Source organism: Mandrillus leucophaeus, unplaced genomic scaffold (genome assembly GCF_000951045.1).
Source record: "Mandrillus leucophaeus isolate KB7577 unplaced genomic scaffold, Mleu.le_1.0 Scaffold1043, whole genome shotgun sequence".
Taxonomy (NCBI): Eukaryota; Metazoa; Chordata; class Mammalia; order Primates; family Cercopithecidae; genus Mandrillus; species Mandrillus leucophaeus.
The window spans coordinates 439,658-451,238 of record NW_012098577.1 but is presented as its reverse complement, the minus strand read 5'-3'; positions in this window follow the sequence as shown (position 1 = coordinate 451,238).

Sequence of the window (11,581 nt, the reverse complement as noted above, 5' to 3'; positions counted from 1 at the left end):
GAATTATGTCAATTCTCTACAATCTTTTCAGAAGCTAGAACCAGAGAGAATACTTTCTAACTCATACCATTAAGCCAATATTACCCTAATACCAGATGAAGACAGTACAAGAAAACTATAGACCACGATCTTTCATGAAAATAGATGCAAAAATTCTCAACAAAATATTACAAATGTAATCCAACAATGTACAAAAATAATTCATACTACTACCAATTTGCAGGTATTCAAGACTGCTTATGTTTGCAAATCAATTAATATAATCTGTCACATCAACAGGTTAAAAAAGAAAAATCACATGATCAAATTAACAGATACAGAAAAAGCATTTGACACCTATTTCTACATTACACACTAACATCACATTTAACAGTGAGAAACTCCTTTCTCACTAACATCAGAGATAAGGCAAGGATTTCCCCTCTCATCACCACTTTTCAGCAAGGTAATGGAAATCTTATCTAATGCAATAAGACAGGAAAAGGAAATAAAAGGTACACAGATTGAAAAAAAGAAATAAAACTGTCTTTGTTCATAGATAACATAACCATCTATGTAGAAAAATTGAAAGAATTCAGAAAAAAAAATACTGGAACTGATAAAGTGACTATAGCAAGGTTGCAGGATAAACAGATTAATACATAAAGGCCAAGCATTTTTCTATATACTAGCAATGAGCAAATGGAATTTGAAATAAAAAACTGAATACTACTTACATTATCATCCCATAAAATAAAATACCTAGGAATAAATCGACAAGATATTTATAAGATCGATATGAGGAAAACTACAAATTCTCATTAAAGAAATCAAGGAATTAAATAAATGAAGAGAAATTCCATGTCCATTGACAGAAAGACTCAATATTGTGAAGATATCAACTCGATCTTATCTATAGATTCAATACAATTCAAATCAAAATCACAGAAAGTCATTTTAGTATATTGACAAACTGGTTCTATAATTTCTGTGGAAAGACAAAATGCCCAAAATAGCCAATAAGTTTAAAGACTAAGACTACCTGACTTCAAGATGCACTACAAAGCTTCAATAATCAAAAAAGTATGATAATGGCAAAAGAACAGATAAACAGATTCACAGAATAGTATAGTGTCCAGAAGTGGACCCACATAAAGATAGTCAAATGATCTTTGACAAAGGAGGAAAGCCAATACAATGGATTATCATTCAACAAATGGTGCTGGAACAACTGGACGTCCACAAGTAAAAACAATAAAACTAGGCAGAAACTTTACACCTTTCATATAAATTAAGTCAAAATAGATCACAGACCTAAATGTAAATTGAAAAACTATAAAACTTCCAGAACATAGGAGAAAATGTAGATGACCTTGGGTTTGGCATTGATTTCTTTTAGTTGCAGCACTAAAGGCATGATCTATGAAAACAACTGATAAGCTGAACTTCATTAAAGTATAAATTTGTGAAAGACACTGTAAAGGGAATGGAAAGATAAGCCATTGACTGGGAGAAATATTTGCAAAACACTTATCAAAGGATTGTTATGCAAAATATACAAATAATCTTAACACTTAACAATAAGAACACAAACAACCTGATTTTAAAATGTGCCAAAAACCTTAGCAGACACTTCACTAAAATAAGATATACAGATGACAAATAAACATATAAAAGGATGTTCCACATCATATGTCATCAGGAAAATGAAAATTAAAGCAACAATGATGGTCGGATTCTTTTAATTTCTCCATAGATGGGTGAACATTGCTATATTTCTTGATTATTATAGCTGAAGTAACACTTTTACTAGAAGCAGAGAGACAACTAGAGTTCTAAAAATTTGAATTAAATATATAGATAATCTGAAATTTTGTATACTTCAAATCAATTTGCAGAATCTACATTCTGAGGAATTTCTATAAGCATACATTTTTGAAAAGATTTGGTTTCATTTAAGACAGAAAAAGTGTACATTTGAAAATAATAAAGACCTATGACATGGAAAATAATTATGACTTTAGCGAAAAACCACGGCAAATGCTTTATTGCAATCTGAAGAAAAAGGTGAGGCAATTACATAAAGTAATGTGACTACACAGGATGCCCTCTCAGATAGCTCATATTATCGAAGGTTATGAAGGAAAGCAGGACAAATAAGTGAGAATGAACTTGAGAGAATAGTACCATGGCCAAGTGGTATTTCATCATGGATAAAAAATGGTTTAATACCAAAATGTCTGTCAATACAATAAGCATTCCAGTATACCTAAAGTTCCACTTAGTTTTGTATATCTATTTGATTACATTAATGTAGAAACTGCATCAGTATCATAATCAGATAGTTCAGTCATAACAATTAGAGAATACCCTACTTATAATTATTATATCAAGAAAAATGAAAAGAAACATGTATCTGATAACATATTGAATTCACTCATGGATTCAAATTAAATTATTTTTATAATTTCTAAAGTGTAAATGCTAATTTTTATAATTATATAAAAAATTATTTATAGAATCTAGCTTAATCTTCTACTATCATGACCTTCCGGAGAGGACTAGTCTCAAATTAATCTTTCAAAGCACTACTCATAACTAGAATAAAGAATCATCCAATGTTTATACTGCACTAAAACTCACATAATGACTCATACCTTTTCTCTCTGAATTCTTTCTCTTTTTTGTCCACCTGATGCACTATAAAGAATAATTCTATAAGACTCAAATATCCACTGGCCATAGATTTTCAGTCAACTTGAGCAAAGAGTAAGCTTTCTCATATTTTATAGAAAATAGACTCCATGGTTACACACTCTGGCACTAAATGACCTAATGTATTCTGTTGAAAAGCAATACTACTGAAAAAATGATCCACATGGCATTGAACACAAAATAAATACTCAAATATTTACTGTTTTATATTTATATTAGCACCTGTTCTTTTCGGTAATGAAATTTCAAAACCATCTTTCTCAGACATTGCTAAGAGCATTGCTTTTTTTATCTGAACTACTCAGATCCAAAGATAACAGCCATCATGTACCGTCAGGCATTTCTACTATACTAGGATAGTTTATGGGAAAATACAAGCCACTCCTGATAGGCCCAACATTACTTGCAAATGACTGGGCAATGTTCACTCTAACCAGTACTTTACCATAAATAAAGGAAAAGAAGCAAAACCTTATTAGCCCATCTTAGCATCTTGTTATCTGTGAAATTTGGTCGTAATTATAGAACTTGAATTGAGTCATAAAACCATCAGAGAGAAATTCCTAGGTGATAAAAATCTTAGAATGTAATATTGCAAAAAAGAAAACACATAAAATAAGTTCAGTAGTGGGGAGAAACCAGTAAATTGACCCCAGCAAGAAGGAAATGAGCTGAGTCAATTTTAGATGTGTGTTTATACCCAAGAGGCAGAATTTTAAGTAAGCCAAAGCTAGCATAGGATATTGTCAGTTGAGGTTAATGTAATACAATCGTAACTCAGGGCAAATGCATAGGTTTGCATAATTTTTCTAATCACTTGGATAAAAAAATAGTGATCTGGATAGAAATTCATATGTTTTCTTTTTATTATTTTTAATCACAGTCTCTTCTGAGGCCTCAATGTTAACAGAATTTTCTAAAGCTTTTTCACATATTTCCATGGGGAAAGCTAAATATTGTTTTCTTCTAAATGAAATCTAATTTTCTTCTCTGCTTTACTAGTTTATTAACTAGCCATATGCAATTTATTGAACCATCTCTATGAATATAAATTATTTTAATGCACATTACAGAGCAAAAAAAAATGTGAGAGTAAAGCAGTCCAACTTCTGACACCTTGGTGGCTCGGGAGAGTAAGCATTAATGAAGCATCTCACCCTAGGTCACTAATTTGCATCACAAGCAAGTTAGTTCATAACTTCAGAAGTTCTTTGCCATCTGGAGATGGTTTGATGACCTGGAAGAGGTGAATTTCTCTGGCCTGTTTCCAGGCACAGGTGCCCAATCAGCCCTGATTGACACTTGGCTGGTTCTTTAGGGCAGGCCAAAGGTTAAATGGACGCAGAAAGCAGAGTAGCCTTTCACACTTCAACAGTGGCTTCTTCCAACAGGGTAGAAATCTTTGATCCCTGAAGAGTTGAATGAAAGGGAGAAGAATGACTGTCAATTTGTAAATTCAACAGAGGGAAATTAGAGTTCATGTTAAATGGGCGTATAGGTCTCATCACTTTCACCACTTTTAAAGTAACCTCTTTCAATTAGTCAATTTTGATCTTCATGTGAAATTGTAAAATGCTTATCTACTATAATTATGAGCTTACCGGAATTCTTCAAACAGTGCAATTTGCTCTAGAGAAAGTAGACTGATGGTCACATATCATAACTCATCTAATCCTTTTATTTAGTCAAAGGTTATTATTATAAACCATAATTCCTTCTTCCAAACAACGCTTTACATAGGCTATTATTTCATTGTGTGACTAAACATACACAGGACACATAAATATATGGAAATTGAGATACACAGTCCAGGATATATATTTTTCCCAGAAAGTTCTAATGCTATTCCATAAACAAATGATGAAAATTTAATATGAGTATATAGTTCCTGTATAAACTGAGAGAGAACTATACGGCATCACTTTAAAAATGTACTTAATTTTTTAAAATTTTGTTCCAAGATAATCAGAATAGGCTTTTAAGAGCTTTCACTAAATAAACAGAAAGATCCACATCAAATGAAATTAGTGTAATATTTTTTGCTGTCCAGAAAGAATATTTTTATTGTGTTTTGAAACTTAATTTTTAAATAACAAAATATTTTAAGCTCTATTCCAGATATCCCTGAATTTCAGAAGGGCAGCAGGAGGAATCCTGTTGCTTACTTAAAGTATACACACAGACTAGGACCTTTATTCTAATATTGATGTTACAAGACAAGGTAACAATTGTATTATAGAGTTTCTAGCTTAGAAACATGCATTAAAAATCACAGTACATAAAGTGAATGTAACTGGTCCTCAAAACAGCCAATTCATTCATACAATAGGGTGTATTACCAGACGATTTTATTTTATAGATATAGATCCACAATAGGAATCCAAAATCACTGATTTTTTTTTTTTTTTTTTTTATGTTTTACAAAATTTCCAGTGTCTAATCAAAAGGCGATTTTATAAAATTCTGCTAAGAGTACCCTTGTCCAATCTGGATTCATATGGATTGAATCTTCTCTTTAGTTTTACATTTTTCTCCCTAAAATATATAAACCCGATTACAAATCACTGCTGAGTGACATTCAGAAGATGTTGCAAGGGCGTCTAGTCTACCTCTCTTGTCAAGTGTGTTTCAGTGGAAGGATTATTGATGGAAGCCTGAGACACAGATGAAGAAAAATTAGAGCTGTGAGGTATAGAATTGCAGAAATTGCATCTATACAAACAGCTGAAAGCAAGATGATATTCTGTTCAAATGTTTCCTATTTCAAAGAACTCTCTAGAGTCCCATTTACTCCTGACAAGTACTAACAGTGCTTACAAGTTTTCTTCAACCTGGCGAATTGCTCAAATTAAGAAAATAGTTTTAGTTAAGAAGAAAGCTGCATCAGGACTTGGAAACTGTAGAACAAAACTTGAAAAGGATTTCGTCAGACAGTAAGATTTATCTCCTGTGCCTCAATGTGCAAAATAAAACTATGAAATAACTGGTTCTTGCTTAATGTGATAGTAAAAAAACTTTTTTTCAGCTAGTCGTAAGCTAGAACCGAAAGCTTCCACTAGATCCTTCAAAGCATAAGGTGTACATTTTAGGAGATATAAAATTATAAATGTTCATCTCCCCAAAACAGCTCACTGTATATTACCATATGTTTAATTTTATATTTTTTTCCTGGCTGCCAAATTCAGGATTTTTCAAATTTTACTTTCTAGGTCACTAGCTCAAAAGGATGTTTGTAAAACTTTCTTGATAAAGGAATACACTGTTACAATTAGGAAATCATCAAACTATTTATAAAAGGCCAGGCCCGATGGCTCACACTTATAATACCAGCACTTTGGGAGGCTAAGGTGGAAGGATTCTTCAGGGCCAGGAGTTCAAGACCAGCCGACCTGGGCAATATGGTAAGATCCCCATCTCTACAATTAAAAAATTATCCATGCATGGTGGTGTGCACCTGTAATCTTGACTACTCAGGAGGCTAAGGTGGGAGGATTACATTAGACCAGGAGGTCAAGACTGCAGTGAGCCATGATTGTGCCACTATTCACCAGCCAGGGCAACAGAGCTAGACCCTGTCTCAGAAGAAAAAAAAAAAAAATGAAAAACTATTCGCTAATTAGTTCCTTTCTACGGCAGGACTTCTCAGAGTGTTTAATATGGCAACATGTAGTGTGATGAGACATAATATTCAGCATTTCCAAACTTATTGGCAATGGGAGCCCCTTTTATTCATGGAATGACTTTGACTGCTGTTCCAAGGACTACATACAATTTTGTAAGCCTGAGGTTGGGACTGTTGGCTTAGAAAGTCACTGGTTCTTTTTCCAGAGTCCAATATCAACGGTTATTTGCCTTTGTGGAAACGTACAGCATGATAAAAACATATTGTCTCAGAGGCTGCATTTTCATCCCCCACTTTTCCACACCAGCACTCTCCACTTCCGTCAACTGTATTATCAGGCTTACTATCAGTCAGGTAATCACAGTATACTCATATAATCACAGATATTCATGCTGAACACTCATACCAACATGTTCCCCTAAAAACATGCTCTAGACATGAAAAGTAACATCCGTTTCCATTTTTGTAATGGCTTATCTTATTTGTGTTAGTAACATACTATTACTCTTCTGAAAGATTGCTACTTATGTCTCCTAAATCTCCCTGCCTTCTCTTAGTAGTTACCTTTCATATAACAACCGAAAACTTTTGCCACATTCTGTTTTACTGAAAAAAAAAATCCTTTCACAGATTTTTTTTTTCTAAAAAAGTCAACTTTTGCTCTATTTTTACTGTCAATTTAACAAACAGGATTGAGAGTTGAAATGCCACCCATTTGGAAATGAGAATTTGACTCCCCAGAAAGTATGCTACACTCATTTGCTTGGGAAACAGAACCTTCACTGATGTGACTGGAACTTTGTGTGTGACATTTTGCTCCAACTTTTTTATTTTTACGATAGACTCCATTTAATGAGCACCTACTTTGTGTAAGAGATATTGTTCAGGTGTTTACACACACATATTATCTCAATGTATCTTCACAACATCCTGCCCTGAGGTTATTATTAGTCTCATCATATTGACGGGAAAACCAAGTATCAGAGAAAGTAATCTTATCACCCAAAGTCACAGCTATTGAGTGACAAGCTGAGCTTTAAACCTAAATCTGTCCAATTTTTAATTTCCCAATCTTCCTAGGATATCATTCAGACATCTATATCATCATTTCTAACAATCCCTTAATAAAGTAAGAATCATATATCATCAAATAAAATGGAAGGGTCCTTCCCCATGCCAGCCAGAGGTGTCCTTTCTTGTATCTGTTACTGAAGAGTGAAGGATTTTAAGCTTTTGTGAAACTGAGCCTGAATTGATGGATAAAGACAATGAAACAAAAGCAGAAAAGCCCTAGGATGTATTGAGTGTGGTGGAGCGACATATACCTTAGATCATACAGACTCTGCACTCCGCTTGTTTAGAGCCACCTGAGCTGTACTGCCTCTTGTAATATTATTTATAGTACTATATTTTATAAATGTAGTACAGTATATCCTTATAAAAGCATTGAAGTCTTCATATGAGACTCATCCCTACAGACCCTGGTTAATAAATCTTGGGCTGTGAAGTGAAATGCAAAAAAAAAAAAAAGTGTAAGAAATGCCCCTTTATCAGCAAATGTGCTGACTAGTCAGGTAGCACTGTGTCAGTGCTAATAATTAGGCAGAATTGAAAGGTCATGAAAGAAAGAAAAGCAGCTGAGGCTAAAACATGAGATTTTTAAATGACTTCACTTTGAAAAAAATACACTGCTATATCAAATATCAAGTATCTTGGCTACGTGATGCCTTAATCCACTTCTCTACTTCATTTGAGCTAGTGTGCATTTGCTGTGGTATGAGCGAAACAATGTGTGCACCTGAAAATAATCAGTGAAAAAGTAATTGTGTTAAAATAGCCAGGATTAGTATCATATGCATATGAGTCTATTCATCACCATGGAAGAGTGTATTCAGTGTTCTTCCCTCTGTCTAAACTTGACCACACCCTAAAACTCGTCACGTTTTTGATCATCTTTCAAAATCCTATTTGTGTATAATTTCTAATTCCTTTCAGGAAACATGTGTTGAGACGCACTTCACCATAGCGCCCTGTGTGGTAGACACACCTGATAGCAATAACTAAATTTAAGCATACCCTGAGAATGACCCTGTATGGGAGACATACCTGAATGTGTGTTCAGAGTTCCTAGCCAAGGAGTTCAGGAGTGGCCAACCCAAGACCTATTCCTTATCTATGAGGAACACCTGAACCCCTGAACCATCCCATGGAATACAGGCTGTACAAGGCAGTGAGGCCCTTTGTTTTGGGTTAAATGAAGGCTGCTAAATGGAGATTGTTAGAAGGAGGATGCTAAGTGAAAACGCTGTATAAACTGCATGTCTTTTGCAAGCAGCTGTAGTTCTCCTGCCCAGCCCACTGCCACTGGACCATTTCTGGATGCAATGCAGTTCTTCTGTCTAGCCTGCCATCACTGGTTACCACTTTGTATGTAATTTCACTTCAACTCTTTGTCCCATTTGCTGGCTCTGGGTCTCTTCTTCAGCCTCTTGAACCTGTTGTCATCCCTACTGAAGTTAACAGAGGTCCACCATGACATTTTTCCCCCTTAAAAAAATTAATCACTTCATACACTGGTTACTTCAGCATTGTGTTTATAATTCTATTATTCTACTTATTAAACCACATTCAATTTATTTTGTTTGCTTACACTGATTGTTAGATTGCAGACATGAAATGTATTTTATTCATCTCCATATACTGAGAACATAACACAGTATTTGGCCATGTAGGTGCTCAATAGGTGTGTATTGAATTGAGTTTAATTGAATCAAATTGGCCTGACTTGAACTGAACTGCATTTATTTAAATTTAACTGGCAACTGGAACCCTCTGATCAACCAGGTTACATGGCCAGCATTCCAGGCACTTCAAGTCTTGCTGAGTTAATACAACACTTAGAATTAAGTTTTCAGAATTACTTTACTGAGAAAACATTTATCGACTTCTGTTTACAATGTCAGGAATGCATGGGTGAACGGTAGGATGACGGTGACTGGCACAGAGAGTCCTCATACAGCTGCAAGTTGGTTTATTCAGGACAGAATGTTTTCTCCACACTTGGGCCTGACACTTTAGCTGGATTACAAGAAGCACTAGAAGAAGTGAGGCACGGAAGCAGAAAATTAGACATGCCACACATCTAAATATAGCACAGGAGAGAAAACCTCAGGTTCCCAAGAAAGTAATGTGGAAGAATTCTTTACTTTGGTCTCTCCCGAAGTATACTGTCAAACATTCTTGTCAAATATCTCCATGAAACTCTTCTAAAATCTCTTTTAATAAATTATAATGGTTTCTATTTCAATATATAGTACTTTTAAAAGATATCTTTTATAATAAAAATATATACATTGTTCAGCTAAACCACAGGCAAGTGTTGTCAGTTTCTGGTGAAACTCTATGGCAAAAGGGACTCATTTTATGTAGATGAAAAGCAAGTACCTCAAGGAGAGATACCCGTGTGACATACTACATAAGGAAATAGAACACATAATCAACCATACTGAGGTAGAGAGGAACCATGCAATTAGGCAAAAATAAGTCCAGGGTCTTGAATGCTTATAGTATAGAAATGGCGATAGAGATGATCTCCTTTCTATAGCTGTAGAAGAAGAAATGCACATCTAGATTATCTAAGGCTAAAAAGACAAACTCAGCTCCTCTCTTTGCACCATTACTACCATGGTAAAGAAGGACTGATAGCTGTGGTGGAGAAAAGCACCCTGTGAACGTGAAAGGTCTCCAGAAGGACATTATTCCCTGCAGAAGTAAAGTTTCAACACCATGGACCATATACCTTTCAAATATTTTTATAATATAGATGGGTGTAAATTAAATATATATATTTCAAACTCATTTCAAATCTAGGATTTGGGCAGGTAAAGGAAATATCTCAGTAAGACTTGATATAAAAATGGAATGACTAAGTTGTAGTTTATAAAAGTTAAGAATTTCTGAGACATATATACATAAATATTTAAGAATTTCTGAAACATAAAAATAGTGCCTAGATATACTTGATCAAAAACATGCTCCTTGGATATAAACTTCAAGTGGATTATGGAAAAGTCTTAGTAAATAACTACTCTTTCACATTTTAAAATAACTTTTTCAGTTGCAATAACCTCTCTGTCTTAAATCCGACTGTAGGAACCATATGATTACGAAGATGAGGATGCAAAGTTCCTGATGTTAGTACAAGTTATTTTCAGAGTCGAATTCAAGGAGAGAATAAATCTCTTCAATTTGACTCTGCAGTCTCAACATCAAAGTGATGTACATGTCACACTTACTCAGTGCTTTTATTTAGGAAATAAAAAAGAAAGCCAGCAAATCGCTCTGACACTCCCTACTTCTAAAAAAAAAAATGCTCAGTATTTTGCAACACATCTGCTAAGAAGAAAAATATAAAAGTCCAGTTAATAAAGTTTAATAATTTACTTTTTGAGAAAAAAATGAGATATTGTATATAATTTTGACTCTTTTAAAATCTGCACCTATACGTCAAAACAGGCAATATATAAAAATAAAAACTGTTTAGTTGGAATGCAGGACAGTGATGACAAGGGCTGAGGAAGACGTGACTTGAAATACAGATTTGGGGAGATACCTGCATAGAGGTAATAGTTCAAGGCATGAGTGAGGATGAGAGCTCCAAGGGTGAGACCAAACAGAAATGTCCTTTGATTCCCAAACCAAGGTAGGGTAAGAAACGAAGCAAACAGATTCATTATGAAATACTGTAGCCTCTATTTTTCACCAGGGCAGGGGGTAAAGAAAGAGCCCCATTAGGCAGCTGATTTCCTCTGTATCCCCCTTGAGTCAGAATGCTGGGCTGGTTCCCATTCTGATGATTGTACTTGCATAGCTTTTCAGCTACCTCAGGCTCCTAAGTTACAGAAAGCGTGCACCAAACTCAGACATGCACAGAAATGTTGTGATAATTACGTGGGGGAAAGGTCATTGCTAAGCCACCCTCTAGAAAAACCACGTCTGAGGCAAACTATACTGAGGATAATTCTGTTGTCTTCAATTCTTATTTTCCATATGGCTGAAATTTACAATTTATTCTTTTGAAATCAATCAAGCTTTTTAACAGAATGGCTAGAAATTTGAGCATTTTAAATTTTGGACTTTTTTTCTCGTAAACATTCTCACTATAACTTGACCAAGAAGATAATGAGACCCACAGAATTCTTATTTTTGGGAAAAAAATGGAAATTATAGTATATCTCTCTGGATGTATTATAAACATATATACAT